The following is a 16,579-nucleotide window of genomic DNA, read 5'->3' as shown; positions in this document are numbered from 1 at the left end:
ATTTATTTAACAACTGGTTCAAGCCAGAGCCTCTTAAAGACATGGTTCTCAGCAACTTCCCTCTGCATCCTGAAATTAAACATTAACATAATAAGGAAGTTCAGATACTAACTTAATCTAACTTAATGAACAAGCACACGTTCAATTAGTCTCTGAGGTACTCTGCACTGATTCATGGAATTGGAAATCTCTCCCACAGTATCAATACTCTTGCTGTCAGATGGCAGCAAGTCTGTTAGTTCCAGTTGTGCCGTGTCCTGAAACTAATTCATCTCAACCAGCTGCGGCTGTTGACTGTCAGAATTTCTCAGGTAAAATGGCTGTGTCAGTACTTCTCCTTTGGAGAAAGTGTCACTTATTCCTCTGCATACGTCCACCTGGCGTGTCAAGTTTTTCTTTGACCACAGGATATTTCTTGTGACATTTTGCTGTTTGCAGTCATTGCTTTTCATTATAGATATTCTCACGGTTGTTTTTTACAAAATGGTGACAGCTCCCAGTACCCCAGATTATGTTTCTCTTTTACCTTCTCCCCCACCCCGTCTTTTTTCCCATATGTCTGCTGGTTGCCATGACTTTGACATGAGTTCCTAATAGGTGCTCAAGAGCAGGCACTTGTGTTTTCAGTTTTCTGTTGAATAAAATGTCAGCAAGTAACAGGTCATGTTGGTTGGTTGGTACCGCTCCGTTATTTAGCAGTACCAAGTACGGATCAGAATTGACATCTGTTCCTGTATATTCTTTAACATATTTTCTGCTAGCCTTCAGAGGCTGGAGATAATGGAGGTTATGGTTATATGGCCAAACTTGTATTTCAGAGCAGAATGGTTAAACACGAACCTGATAAATGTCAGACATCACTATATCGGGTATACCAGGCCTAGCATATCAAATCAAATTTGGGATGTCATCTTTCTAAGCTGTTATCTTTTCTAGCAACGCTGTCTCAGGAAAATGAGAATACTCTAAATACACATCTATCAGTAAGGGACTGCTGATTGTATATTTTCCTTTTCCAGCCAGGACGTGCAAGTTTGTTTCTCCTTTGCATTGGGAACAGGTACTTGCTGTGCCATGTGACAAGACTTACCACTTCCTTAATGGCATCTTTTGTTTAAGATCAGGACAAATCTCTAGTCCTTTTCTTAGAGTTTTCAATCCCTGAATGAGTTTCCTCTATCCATTTTACCATTTTTCAGTAACATCTTAAAAATGACCACTCCAGTGTCTTTAAGCATCCATCTGGCAATAAGAGCTTCCCCCAACTCTAGCGTGATAAAGATTATCAGTAAAGACAGTATGATGTGCTGGGCAGGTGGCACGGTATGTAAATAGTTTTAATTACATTTTGTAAGAAACTTGTTCGTAAGAGCAGTTTTGACAATCACAGTCTGTATTCTGTTTTTACTGTTGCTTTTAATCTGCCTAATTCACGTAAAATCTGACAAATGGACTTTGAATCACGGCCCTGTTGTTAAACAGGAGAGCGTGCCTCCACACCCCAGAACTTTTCTAGGTTTACACTTGACTTGCAAATCCCTTATCTGTAGCTGAATATCCCTCTTTAAAGTACTGTTTCCCAGGTCCCTGTGGCTGGCAATCACTTTCAGCTAAAACTGAACTCTTGGGAATGAGAGCGTGAACCTCTCTAGCTGCAGGGCTGTCTGCCACTGACTCCCTCTCCTTTTGAGGGCACTGGCATTTTGTTGACACTTGAGACACTCAAAAGGACTCTGCCACTGCCATTCTTGGAGCCCATGGCAGAAATCTTCATGTTGGGATTACTTTTACAGGCCTCTCTCAACTCCTTCAGTTTCTCAAAAGCTTTGTCACTAGCGGTGGCGCTCATTTCTCAAGCACTCTGGCATGCCCTCCGTTTTGTAGAGAAGCAGGCTTAGAAAGCTGGTTCTGGCAGCACCATCAGGCACAAATTTGCCTACAACATTCGTCTCTCCAAGGAATCTTTAAACCCTTTCTTGTCTGTCAGGCTAGGTGTACTAATGATAACATCAACCTCCCTCGTGTGATCATTTCCTAAACCATTCTAGAAAATGAGCTGGATTAATGAAGACTTATTATTTAAATTGCTGAAGCTACCCAGCTCATTTTGACTGAACACATGAGCTTCTGCCACGACTGCTACAACTGGAATGGATGTCTATTGGTCCCTAAGCATCCGGCATGTCCCAGCTGCAAGATTATATACCTTAGTTTAAACCTCATAAACTAAAGGAGCTATGACTAAATTTCTGAGAGCATGCTCACATGCTGAGCTAGTTGTATATGAGAGCACAAAGTTCTGCATAGGTTAATTTGCCCTGCTGAAAGCTCACTTAGTTAAATTTGACTCAGATATCTGTGCTGTCCGTTGCCATCTTCAGTGAAGTTATACCCTTAGTCCATTTTATTTTCGGTCCCAGGCTTTGTTCTGTAAGCATACAGAGCCAAGACGTTTGAGTGAAATCTGATTCATTCCCTGTCTGATATCTCACTGACCACCATGGCTTAACCTGGCTCTCTGCACCAGCTCCTGGCTTTTTCCAGAGCTCTGGAAAGCTGCAGTTCCCCGCACTGGCCAGCCTTACAGCTGATACTGTTGGCTAACAGCAGCTGCAGCACAGAAAATATTCTCAGGTCTTGTACTTTGAAGTCTGTGGATGGCACTCATAACTATCACTCATCTCTGAAACATGCTTCCCAATGCTGAAAGTGTTTACAGAAATAATTTGCTGTGGATAGGCAAAAAAAAAAAATGCTGGCAGTTTAACTGCAATTTAACAAACTTAATTTCGACACTCAAGGGATTCCATCTTCAATGTGAAAATGTCACAGGTCTCAGCAGTCCTGTTACCCTCAGCAGATCTGTTTGCTGTTACTCAGCATACCCTTGTTTTACTAGAATTGCAATTGAAATCAAAAGTTAAAGATATTCAAAAGAACTTCTGCTTTTTGTTTTCTTTTAGGTTTAACCTCTCACTTCAAATAAGAGGAGTCTGGTAACATCGTTTGCTCTGTTTCTTAGATACTACATTAGGCATTTGCCTGATTTTTCATTTTACCTTTTCCTCTCTATGCTTTGATTTTTCATGTCACACAAATGACACAGTAGCCCTAAATATAGCAGAAGATTGCTCATGAGACTCTTAAATTAATCTGATGAAAAGAATTGATTAAACTTAGTTCTTGACTAAAAATTAAATCTTTTTTTCTCTTTGTTTGACTCAGGGTCAATTTTAAGCACCTGTGTCGTTCTTCGACAGATATGCAAAATGTTTTGGAAAATATTATGAGAAGGAGAAATAGTATAGAAAAAGCCTTGTTCCCACACAATATTAAACCCCTGAGGTTCAATCCTGCAGCACATTGAAAGATCACGTCTACAGTCTGTTCCTTAAACTTGGAATCTCTCATATGGAAGATCAAATATGTGTTTAAGTATCTGAAAACTTTGTTTTGTCTGTTTAACTGAATCAACATTCTGTATGGTGATATCAAACTCAAATAAACTCTGAAAGCACGCCTGGCTCATTTTCAGCCACTGCAGTAAAAAGACCTCCCTCCAAAGGGGAGATAATGCAGGAGAGAGACTAACCCAGGAATCCCCCACCAAATTCAGCATGTAGCCTGCCCTGGATAGTGATTTCTTTGCTGCTGCTTCTTGCTGCAGAACACCAAGCCTTTAGGGTGGATCTCCAGGTCATGTAGACTGGACGTACAACATGAAGAAAACATTACTCCCTAACCTAATTCTGTGTATTTTGACCCCTGTCTTCCTAGTACGCTTATGGAAGAGATGCTAAGTGAAAAGTGACCTGAGTTGGATCTTCTTTACAGGTTGCCAGGAATTCAGCATGAACAGTCAAACAACAACAACAAAAATTTACTCTTCTGTCTTTACCAGAGCATACTGAGATAAGGAAAAATAGTGTCCTACACAAATATAGTACAAAATCAGAATAATATTTTCTCATTCAAGTACCAGCATGTGGAAAAGAAGAGAAAAAACTTAGCTCTGAAGTCAGCCATTTAGGTGGTGCCTTAGCAGAGAGAAAGTCAAGAGTTCTGCTGAAATTAAGGAAAGAAATACGGGGAACATGGAGATCAAAGCCAGCTTACACTGTAGGAGGACCAACTGGCATTGGCTTGTGTCTCTGTGATGTATTTATTTAAATACAAATTTAAATACATATGTATTCAAATAGTAATAGTTCTACATTTCTAAAATGCTCACTCTCTCCTATTTTCATATTGGTCTTGCATCATTTTGAATGGAACTAAATTGCTTCACTAATTTTGAAGTCAGCTACTAATATTTTAAATAAAGCTGCCAAAAAGTTACAACCATAATTTACCCAATAGAATTACTGCTACAAACTTTGCTACAAGCTACTGACTGAGTAAATAAATTCAAAATTCAAGTGGTGTAATTTATCTCAGACTTTCTGCAGTTAGAGTCCTATACAATGCTTCGTGAAGTTGAAAACCAATAGAGTGTTAAAATGACAATACCGGAACAAATTAGTCAGATTCTCTAATTACATTACATATGTTAAGACCTTGAAACTAATATCTGCAGCATACCGGCACATTAATACTAAGACTATATTGTTCTAGCTTTGAGAAAGAAGATACACATTTGACAGAAAATGTTTATATCCGTGATTAAAATGACCATTTAAAGGACAGGTTAGGGCAGGAGACAATGGGGACTATTAAGACAGAAAAAGACTATTAAGACCAGAAAACTGAGCAGTGTAAAACATTTGTTTGGCAAGGAGATTTGGGTTGTCATGAAAATTCCCCCCAGCCCAGCATTAGAATGGTTAAACTTGAACCAAAATGTTTGGCAACTGTGCCCTGCTTGGAAATATTTATAGAAGGCTAATACTTAGCAGGTGGTAAAATTTTCCTACCAAGGATCCCCAAGCATTTTACAAAATGTTAATAATCAAGCTTCATAAAAAATTAATGTGTAGCTTTTCCAGATGTGTCTGCTCCCGCAGGCAGGTGGTTTGAAGCCCCGCAGAGCCAGCCTCCACTGCATGCCCCCAAAGTGTTCCCTGTCCCATCCAGAAAGGAAATCCTGGGAAAGCTGGAAGGGCGTTCAGAGATGTACAGAGGAGTAGGGCACCCTGCTTGCTCTGTGCTCATGTGCCCCGACTTGTAGTGCTCTGATGGAGACACCTAACAAGCCCCCAGAAATCGGCACTGAAACAAACACAGAGACCTGTCAAATCTATTCCTGTGACGTTGTTAAACACCATCTGCATTGGAGAAAGGAGGGAGATGCAGAAAGGTTAGAAAACTTACTTGAGGTTGCACTGCCAGGAACTGGCAGAGCCAGAACAAGAATCCAGTGTTGACTCCCAGCCTTCTGCCTGCATCACCGGTGTGGTTTTTATTCCGGGGAGATACAGCACAAATGGGAAACGAGTCGCTGCAAAGGTATTAGACAGCTGAACAGATTGTAAGTGCTCTGGACAATCTTGTGATTACAGCCCTTGTGAGCTTTGCTTCACTGCTGGGTAAATTGGATTAAACAATTCCGAACAGGTATGAGACACCTAAGTGGATGTAATGTGGTAGGAACAAACATTTTTCCATCAAAGAAAATGCAAGATTTTCCACAGAAATGAATAAAAATTATTTTCATTCTGAAGAAGATCTTTGTAGGAACCTGTGAAAAAAAGCTAATTGTTGTGGAGGAAGAGGAAGTTGTTATAGAAACATAGTGAGACAGATAAAGAAATGTCAAAAGAGGTGGTGGGATGGCCTGAGGCTGAGTACCAGCACTGTGATTAATATAATCCACAGTCTGTAAAAGAATGAAGGTGGCAACGTTTGCAGTATGACAAAATTGTTTGGGATAATTAAAACAAGAGAAGACCGAAGAGCACTAGTGAGATAGCTAAGCTAGGTCACCGAGCGTCGGATGAAAATTAATGTGGCTATTGCATTTTGGAAGAATTGCCTGAACCGCTTATACAGATGTCAGAGCTCAAAGTTAATGGCAACCGGTAAAAAAGAAAGAGTTTTGAGTGAAAACTTCAGTGCAAACCTAGGAGTGGCATGGAGGAAGGTATGGATTTATATGCTAAATGAATCTGTGGTATGGTTATTTGTAACATTTCAGTCCTGATTATTATATAGAAAGAATGAGCAGCAGAAAAGAAGGATTTAGAAGCCACTGGGAAGAATGACCCGGCAAAATTTCCATATAAAATTGAAATTAGGATTATCTAGATAAGAAGTGAATGGGTAACTGTAGAAGTACACAGTAAAAAAAGGGAAGATGCTGCTTTTTCTTGTATTTTTAATTATAATACAAGAGCAAGGAGACATTCAATCAATCCAAACATAAAAAAAACCAAACAAACCTGATCATATTTAAATAAATACAGAATGGATAGTGGGTAGCAATGGATGCAACACTAGACTATAATCCTGAGGCCAGGAGTAGAACCAGATGGAGGAGGTTATAAGACATTTATGTCCTCAATTAAAACATACTACTGTATGCATAGGACTAAAGAGGAAGGATGGTAAAAATGATCATAATTCAGGGACTTAAAAACAAACATTAAAAGAAGGAAATGGACTGGCTATTTCATTTTTGCACAAAGAGGAGGATTTTGTCTTCCTCATCTGAAATATCTGGGACTGTCAACATCTGCTGACAGGACCCTAGATTAGATGGTGCCATCTAGTCTACCCATTTGAAAGTCAAAGGTGTTAATTAGAGGAAACAAGATCATGGGCATATGAAAAATAGAAAAACCCAACAGATTGTGTCGCTTTCATACTTTGGACGATCAAATGCTTCATTTTGTTTAATCGGGAAGTTTATTTTTCGCAGGGGGTATATAAAATTGAACATAATAATTAGTTTAGGCAGTATGTTCATCTGATTCAGATATTTCAGTATATAATGAGTGCTTTTATAGTTATTCTCAGCCTTAATCAGCAGGAGACAGACAATGTATAGGCATGGAGGGGTTCCTTTATCAGCGCTGAAGAGCATGTGACCTGTATATCCCTGCCATCTGCCCATCTTTTAACCCAAGGTAAATCTGCCTCAGTGAAGTACTTCATAAAAGAAAGGAAGTACAGCTGTGGCCAATTTATTCATAACTAGAAATCCTCAATTGTCATATTAACATCAGAATAAGGATTGCAACAAAGTGGTTTTGCTGTTGCACCATGACCACGGCCGTATCTATCTGAACAAACCAGAGGTCAGAAATATTTCCATTTAAAATAAACAATCATTTGCAAAATGACAGGTTATGCCACAGAACCACAGAGATTCTTGTCTCCGTTTTTAATTGTTTTGTTCACATCTGCTTTAATGACTGGGATCTCCATCCTGGAGAAGAAAAAAAATGAAGTGCCTAAGGTGCATCCAAGCTCATAGTCTTCTCCTTTTGTACTGCCAAATTTATGTTTTTTCCATTTCCCTAACACCGTGGATGTCCAAAAACTAAGAAGTCTCATGTGCTGTGTCTTGTCAAATGAGCCCATTTTGATGGGCTCAATTCAATGTGATATAAAGGACATAAATCTCCTGGAAGACAGCTTTCACTTTTTGATGGAATTGGAGCGGAGGCCAAAGTTAAGCAGTACAGGCCGTGTGAGTATGTCAATTACATGGTTCAGTTTTAAAACCTTTTTTAGCATTACTCCCTTCAGCAAGAGATTCAAGTGTCACGGTTGCTGAGCAGGCAGAATGCATAACTAAGGGGACCTGTGTGGTGACCTGAGTCCTCTTGGTCACACGTGATGCAGCAGTACCTCAGGTTGCACCATCACGCAGAAGTGGCTGCCCTGGCTGCAAATGTGAACCCCCATTTGGCCAGGGCTGCCTCCAGCTCAGTGTAACTGGGTATAAATAACCAGGAGTTTCCTTGTCTGGTTGTTATAGGAACCTTCCCCCCACCACATATTATTTTAACACCTTATTAAAAGTAGTCACGTTGCCCCTGTCAGGGGGTCAGGATTTGGCAGAACAGGGTCACACGTGGACTCACGGAGAGTAGAGTTTGTAGAGACCTTGCTGTGCACTGAAGAGTTTACTTTTTTTCTCATAATGAAGAATAGTAGAGAGCTTTATGTTTAAAACACAGTTCAACTAGCATTTAGAGTTGCATTGAAGTAGCTTGCTGTCACTCTTCAGTCCACGTTTACATCCAGGATTTTCTTTTCCCCTGAAAAACAACTACTGGTTCCTATCTCCCAGTATATTATCCAGCGGGTAGTGAAAGGAAGCCGAGTCCCCACTTTGCTGAGGATGTGCCAGCGTCACAGCTTCCCAGAAAGGAGCGCTCCGGTGTAGCTAACAGCTAAACCACGGCAGCTGAACTGGGACCTCTTTGCTCTCCTGCCAGAGCTGATCGTGCTCCACCTCTGCGCTCCAGAGACAGTGGAGTTCACTCACACTCCACCAGGGTGAAGAACGTAAGAGATATTGGGCAGAAGGGAAGACGTGGGCATGTTTCTCCTCAGCCATTTGCTGCTCTATAGCACGGAGCTGCACTGGCTAAGCGCGCCCTGCCTCTGCCAAAAGCCCAGTTAGCTGTTTCCACAGCATCCCTGGAGGAATAAAAGTGTCATTCTGGACCTCCTCAGGCATTAAAGCTTATTTAGAAACATCTTCATCCTCTACCGTATGTTATAGCCAGTACTTTCGAGACCTGAAGTTGATTGGAATGAAGTTAGTGAGAGTCCTTATTATAGGATGTTCACAGCCTCGCTCCTTAAATAGGAAGGGATTCTAATCTGAGAGCTTGGGTCTTCGGTTATGAAAACAAATCTTATATTTATACCCAGCCTTTTCTTAGTTCTGTATTTTAAAACCAATACTTACAGCCTTTCAGAGTTTAATTTTAGGTTTTTAGTACTCCTAAGGTTTCTTTGTCCTCTCTTTGGCCCAAAAATGTGTAGCATTTTTCTTTACTTGGACCTATAAATAACAATGCTTTTCTCTTAATCTTGGAGTCTATGGCTCTCTGTCCATATCAGTCCTGATCAAAGGTACACCTTTGAACTTCAAAATCTTTTCAATAGAATATTGCCATATTATTCTGTGTGCCTCATTCTGATCTTTAACTCATTTCTTACTTTCTTCTCATGCCTACTTCTGATGCCTTCTCTCTCTGTTCAGCTCACCTTGCAGTATGCAGGAACCTCACTCTACGTCAGTGTCTGTCTTGTTACACTTGACTTCCACTGCTGGGACCTTCTCTTTAATGGACAGTTCAGGTTTCCAGAATTTCCTAATTTCCCTTTGAGCGATCCTTTCCAACAAATATCACCCCTTTTTAACTCAGCTATTACCACCTACCAATAGTAGGGCTTTGGGGATTCTTTTTTTTTTTTTTTTTTAAGCTATGCCTTTGTTGCCTTTAAAGTCTATAGATTTTAATAGCTGAGTCATTAAAAAGTCAGAGTGAAAGCTGTAAGAGTAATATACGGAATCTTAACTTGGCTATTAAAGGAGAGTGGTTTCTAAACATAAGAAGTATAGTCAGCGAGACACTGCCCGGGGCCCTGGAAACGCTCCAACCTACAGTGAGTTTTTTCAGGGTGGCAGCAGGGTGTGTGCAATTACATCCCTACCTACAGTTCAGCTTGGATGATTGTTGTGGTTCAGTTCAGCTAGCTAGCAGTGCCAGAGACAAATGCCATGAGCAAGAGGTCACAGACCACGATCATTAGACAGTTGCCTGACATGAGGATATAGTAAGGACCTCCCAGCCTCTCTAGAGCCATGGTGTGTGTGCTGTTCTGTGCCCCCTTACCTCTGCCTTTATCTCTCCTCTCACAGGAGAGTTCCTAAGATGGTGCCACAAAGTCTTTTTTATGACGGAGTGATTAGAAGATGAGGCTCACCTGCTCTGATTAAATCAGGTTCAGTGAGGTTAAAGCAGCTGCTTTAACCATTGTCTGGCAGACTGGAGGGAGGATCTCCATTTGTCTGGCTATGTTGACCGCAGATGTTCCCTTCCCAGAGATCCAGCTGATTTGATGAGAATTTGGGAGATTCAGGTCCCAACTCCACTGTTTGTGGAGGGTTAGCACTCAGTTAGCCTGTCTCTTGTGATCCAAACCGATGGAGGCTATCAACTTGCTGTGCAATCGAGAAACCTTCAGCCAAAAGTGCTGTTAGGACACTGCAGCTCTGGACTTAAACAAGACCGTAAAACTGGTGACTGGAGGGCTCCAGACTGACTGCCTCTATCCTTCCTGCATCAGATGTATTGCTTTGTCAGACACCAGCTTAGCAAATGTGTCCTGCAAATTAAGATTGTCTCTCTCTCTGTAGTTTGTGAATGACCAGCAGCGGGATTTCTGAATTTGTGATGCAGTTACTGGGCTTCACTGCGATTCTTGGAGTCTGATGATTCATAAAGACACCCCAGTTTAGGCTCCCAGAGGTGTATGCAGTACTTGCAAAAGCAAAAAGTAGTAAAGACTAATATTTGGCTATAAAGGTTTGGTGACTCAATCTGTAAAGGGAGCAGACAAATTCAACTGAGAATTGCCATTTCTAAAGTAATTTCCTTCCATAACTGCATTACAGGTTACTTTATTGGGAAATCCTGTTTACACAGAAATAAAAGCATGTAATTTCAAATTTTGTATCAGGCTATTTAATTTCACAATGAGCAAAGACAAAATTTGAAATATGCATAGAATAAGTTGTTTCTATCAACGTGCAGTGGCAAAATACTGAAACCAATAAACTCCCCTAAATAAATCCCCATGGATGAAACCCTGTGCTTAAAAAGCCAATTGCTTTTTGATGAGCCTGAGAAAAATGTTGTTTTTTCCTCCAGCCAAATACTGTCAAAAAGATATTCATATATGTATGGTCTCTGGCTGTTTGGTAGGAAGATTGCTGCAAGCCTTGCTCATCCAGATATTTGTGATGTACATGTTATGACATCATTTCAAAATGTATTGCTGGCAGTAATGGAAGTTTGTGGAAATCATGGAAGCTTATGTTTATATTGTTTATATTTTTCTAATTTATCCACTAAACTTGAGGATTCTCTTGTCTAGCGTCCTTGGAAATGGTTTCTGTGTATGCTATCACTGAAGATAAAATGATGAAAATCTCTAATGGGCGTAGTGAGGGAAGTGCCAGCAATGTTAACAATATCTTTACAATATTGGGTGACTTGCAGGCTATCTATTCACTATTAACCTACCTAATATCCAAGAGTTAAAACAGAAGAGTGCTGTAAAGGAAAATTACGTGGGAGATGAAACAATGGGAAAAATACCATTCCCTGAGGAAAAACGTCAGAGTAAGGAAGCAAAAAAACCCACATGCCTCACTTCATCCAGCCTAGGAGTGTTTACTCTTGCCAAAGCTTGAACTAAAAGAGAATGCTTAAACCTCACAAATTCTCATCCCAGGAATAAGTGGGTTGTCAGCAAATGGAAGCTGATAGCCACAGAGAGAGAGAGGTGGGGAGGGATGCAGACTCAGTGACTAGAACAGCTTGTTAATTCAGAAGTAGGTAGAAGTGGGTCTCCTGGAGCTGAGGGTGGTAGAGATTAAGGCAGGGCAGGGAGATGTGCACCCACAGCCATAAGTCACTGTGTGAGTGCGCTTTCCCAAATATCTTGTACCTTTCAGAGAAATGAATTAACAGTGCTCTGTTTCATGGCATCGGTTTGGAATGACGTTGTTAACTTGGTTGGGTACCTAGGCCCTTTCTGGCACGGTGATTTGATTACCTGGTTTCACTTGGGCGGGAATGCAGGGAGCCATACCTGTCGCCTACTAGTGCATTCCAAAAAGAAAAAATAGGCATTGTTTCCCTAGGATACATACCCATATGAAATTAAATCCTGTGTAAAATGATGTATTTGAAACACTGTGAATATTTCAATAGCAACTGATTCAAATTCTAAAACAGTTGGTAATTTCTTTTGAAAAATTAAATTGCAATCTAGACAAGAGATTTATTTACTGAGTTACAAGTCATATTCAGATATAAATTTTCTCAAAAGCAAAACAATAATCATGATTATTATTATTAAAATGCCATCACTGCATTATAAGCCCTCATAAATGCAGCACTATTTGATTTATAAAAACCTGCATGTAGTTCTCTGTATTCCAAGTAATAAGCATTTGAAACAGAAAGAGGAAGATTTTAATGAGTAATTCTACTGTGATAGAAGTTCCACTTTTTACTTCTGGAGTCTATAACAAATACCAGGTTTGGGGTTTTTGTGCTTTCACTCCTGTATGCCTTTCAGCAGCCTAGTGTTGTTCTGACCTTTGTGAACCTGAGGTTGCCTGGACATCATTCTGGCTAGGACACAGGAGAGGTTCATCAGTCCATCAGAAAGGTTTCTGTAACGACTTTTATTTAAATAAATGCGGGCTTTGTTCAGGTAGCATCTCGTTCACATCGTGACTTCCCTGACTATATGTCTCCTTAGCTTAATCTCTCATCCTGACTACCAGGAGATGGAGTTTACTTGTGTCTCTTCATTATCTGACACACACTGGCCTGTTTCACACGTGTCTCTAAGCTCTAGGAAGAAACCGAGGGACCAAATCTTCTTTTCCAGCACTGCTTCCCTCCCCTGGGCACATCAATCCCTCTGGAAGGGCAGCAGCTGCTGCAGTGTTGATGATAGTTATTTCTTGGGTACGTTTGCAGCCTGCTCTACGAAGATAGAAAATGGAGCTAAATATTTTAGGCCAATTATTGACCACATTTAAGAAGTGTGCAGGGTTGGGAAGCAGCAAGGGTTAGCCTGGCCCCTGCACACTCTCATTGCCATGTAAGTGAGAATACCCGTACCTCCATATTTTCCACTAAATGGGGTGGTAGCTGGGTGGTAGCTTTGGGCCTGGGGCATACACTGTACCTTTCATAGGCATGGCACTTGCTATCCCTGAATTTGCTATCTACAGAGCATCACTAGAAGCATCCTGGCAGTTAGTACTTTTAGGTACCCTAATTGCCTTTAGGAGTTATGGATTAACTTGCCTCCTTATCCTTATGCCTCATTATTGGATTGTGCACTCCAGCGAGAGCCTGCAGTACGTCTCTCTGTGTTGAAAAAACTGATAGTCCAGTTTCAAGTCTAGGGAACAAACAGTTCACTATTTTTTTGCTGCCTAAGCAATTATTTATACTGCATAAAGTGGCAATTATATGCTGCTCCTGAGAATATTTACCCATATTCACTTGTCAGTGCTGCAAGGGGCAGTTGGTGATGAATCTGACTAGAAAAGAGCCATCAAAATGGTCTTCATTAACACAAGATTACCCCAGACTTCTGAAGGAAATTTCACTTTTCTGGGAAGAATGTCTTCCATGTATTGTGAAATTGAATGTGCTTGAGCTTGTATTGTGTGGTACTCAATGTTTAAGCTAAATATTGAGTGTAATGCAAATTTGTTCTGTAAGTTGCAGTTTGCTGTTTGAAGATGAGGCAGTTGTAGCTCATCTGAATAATGGTTTTGTTCTTAACTGAGCTAACCGCAGCGCTGTCCCAAAGCACCAAATTATGAAGCAGGAGAGCATGTAGGAGTTTAATTTGTAAGTTTATGAGGGGGTACAAAACCAGCTCATCTGTTAGGAATATATAGATGAAAGACAAAACTGGTGGATCTGATAATCATGTTCAAGAGTAAAATGTTTGGGGACTGTAATAGTTGGAAAATTACAGGAATCTCCCTAGGTTTCCATGAAACTGAAGCTGCTCTGGAGAAGGAAAATATTTCCATTTGTACGGTATATTCTTGAAAAAGGAAAGGATATTGCAATTATGATTAACAGGTAAACTTTTAGAGGGAACAAGCTAGTAAGAGGTTAATTTTAATTTTTCAGGTAGTAGTGATTTTTTCCAGACTTACTAGCTCAGTAGAAACTAATTGCCAAAAATGTCAAAAAAACATTCCTATGACTTATTGAGGCAAATAAAGATAATTTATATAACTAAGACTAATTTGGCAAAAAGTCCTAACTGTGCTAAATGTACTATATTTTGATTAGCTTCAGTTATCATGTTATGTAAGAGTTGAAATTCCTCTTTTTCTTCCAATCTTCTACCCTACGTGTAGGAGCATGGCCTCTCGTGTATGGCTTCAGCCTCCTGGTCTGTACTTATATGTTTCTGAAGCTGCATGTTTGGTTGCGAAGTCTGGTTTAATGGTGATGTGCTTTGGGGTTATCATGGCCTCCAAATGTGTTCTTGTCATCCTTTTCAAAAGTATTTGTTTGTTTCTTAAAACGAGGCTGTTTTTGTGTTTTTCTTCCCCCACAATTACAGCGTGTGAACCAGTCTTTAGGGAGGTGGTAGGTGTCCCATATGTCCTAAGCCTTTCCTCTATCAGTCCAGGTCTGGTGGTCACCACTGGTCACAGACTGCGTCTCCAGCATGACGGAGTTCCTTGTCCATCATTGGTAGTGGAGCAGGTGACCATGCTGCCATCTCCTGTATCAGTCATCTAGGACGTAGACCTGTAATGCTGGTAAGCCCTAGTTTCTGTTCCCTGCTTGTTCCTACTCAGGTCAGCTGAGAAAAGAGGTGCTCGGCCCATCAGAGAAACGTGCACTTTCTGTGAGTTCTGCCGCCTGTCATGAACTTTTCATTTCCCCTTGTGACAATGATGGGGAATGCTGTATCACATGTTCCTATATGTTACGAATTTTCGAGATGAGATGAAGAGTTTTTAAATGTGACGAAAGTGTCAAACATCTCTGAAGTTTGGGAAGCGTCTAGGTTCCGTCTGCCCCCAACCTCAGGCTGGCAGTGTCTCACTGCAATATAAGCACTCTTATAAATATAGAGATTGCTAATTGCTTCCTGTATTTTCAAAAAAAACCCTTTAATATTGGGGAATTCACTGGTATTGCTTTACAGCTCTGTCCAGCTGGCAGCACCTTCACTTGAACCACAGCGACAGCAGGTAATTGTAACAGAACAGTCCCTGTCAAAACAAGGAAGATTTACTGTGCCGGTGGATAATGAAATGGAACAACTCATGCAAGCAATAAAGAAAAAGCACTGCCGGAAAGATGGAAAGGCATATTCAGACCTTTAAAGACCGTAAAACCAATACAGTAAAAGAATGTGCTGTTGAGTGTATCACTGCTCAACATCTCAGGGCAAAAGGAGCGCAAGCGGCATCTGTAGACTCTCTTCGCGCCTGGGGAATGCTTGCTGAGCAACAGTGATGATCATTCCCAGCATCATTAGCACCTCCTGTATCAAATCCCATACCGGGAACTCCTCTGTTCCAGTACGCTGCCAGTTTCTGAGACCAGCCCTTGCCAAACAATTCAGAAAATGGTGTAAGAAACAACTATGAAATATATTGTCTGTTGTCTTCCTAAATCCTCACAGTTAAAAGAGAGTTTTTGCTGTTGCCTTTAGCATTAGTGTTATTCAGTGTTCATGTGCAATTTGTCTTTCACTCTCTTTTTGTAGGTATACAAATTTCTACCCGGTTTTGTAATTCTTCTGATTTGTTGGGCATAGTAATGTGTGCTAGAGAGGAACTCCATCAGCTAATTATGCCTCGCATGCAAAAGTCTGTCCTAGGTGTGTTTGTTTCCCATTTCACTGAGACTGTCCTAGTCAGTTCTGTTGTATACTGGAAGGATGCTTGAGCCGGTCTTAAATTAACTCTCGCAGCTGCTGCCTTGCAGCTCGGTGGCAGCAGCTCCGAGCACAGCTCGGGCTGCCAAACCCACCCGAGAAGCAGCGAGCACACAGCCAGACCTGCACTCCTGCACTTACGGTAGCCATTGCAGCGCTAACACAGATGGCAGCGCGGGTATACCTTGATCTCTCCAGTCCTTCCCCCTACAGCGGGTTTGTCACCTAATTCAGAGCTCATTTATTAGCAGCTATTTTTCTTTCTGGGAACACGTTTGCTGTACGTTTGTGTACGCGTCTTTTTTCAAAGCACATGCAAAGACCAAGTTCTTGGGTGTTCTAGAAGTACCGCAGATCAAGTATAAGGATAGATATACACATGGGTAGAAAGGACTGTCCTTTCACTTCATTACTCTTGCTTTTTTTTTTCCCCTCTGGTAAACCACAGTGTTTTTCTCAAACTGTGCTGCGCCAAGGAGCTTCCAGTGGCAACTGACACATCCTTAGGATAACAGCAGGGGCAGATTACTGTGACATTGCAAGAGGGAAGAGGTGAAGGCAGCCCAGTTCCCTACCCTCTGAGCTTTCCTGTCCCTGCTCCCCCTGGAGTTTCTATTTTTATTTCTGCCCCTGGGAATGGGAAGCAAAACCAAGGATTGTGTGTCTCTTTTTGCAGTTGCACAATAACATTTCCCATAGGGTCCTCTTGTGGACTGAATTCTTATCTGAGATTTGGTGTCAGGGGCATTATATGTTATAGTATTTGCTATGTAACAACAGTAATTTTTAATATTAATTACTTTTTCTACTTCGTGGCATTCAGGAGTCAGAAAGTACCAGAAGCAGCAAGAAAAGGGAGAAAAACCTCTTATTTGTCTGTGGGCAACAAGCTAACTTTTATTTAAAAGTTCATGCTATATATATTCTCATGTGTTTAGCTCAG

General features: G+C 40.9%; 1 long non-coding RNA gene across 3 annotated transcripts in view; it reads left to right on the top strand.

The window, feature by feature from the left end:
* The window catches only part of LOC141749676 (uncharacterized), a 36,511-nt gene that overhangs the window by 9,229 nt on the left and 10,703 nt on the right, over positions 1-16,579 (top strand). For 2 of the 3 annotated variants that reach the window (XR_012589446.1, XR_012589447.1), the window contains exon 4: positions 14,369-14,506. This is a non-coding gene — a long non-coding RNA (uncharacterized LOC141749676). Of the gene's footprint in view, positions 1-14,368; positions 14,507-14,898; positions 15,330-16,579 lie in introns of all 3 variants that reach the window. The other variant, XR_012589445.1, reaches the window with a different exon arrangement.

Source organism: Larus michahellis, chromosome 1, assembly GCF_964199755.1.
Source record: "Larus michahellis chromosome 1, bLarMic1.1, whole genome shotgun sequence".
Lineage (NCBI taxonomy): Eukaryota > Metazoa > Chordata > Aves > Charadriiformes > Laridae > Larus > Larus michahellis.
This window is presented reverse-complemented; position numbering and strand designations above follow the sequence as displayed.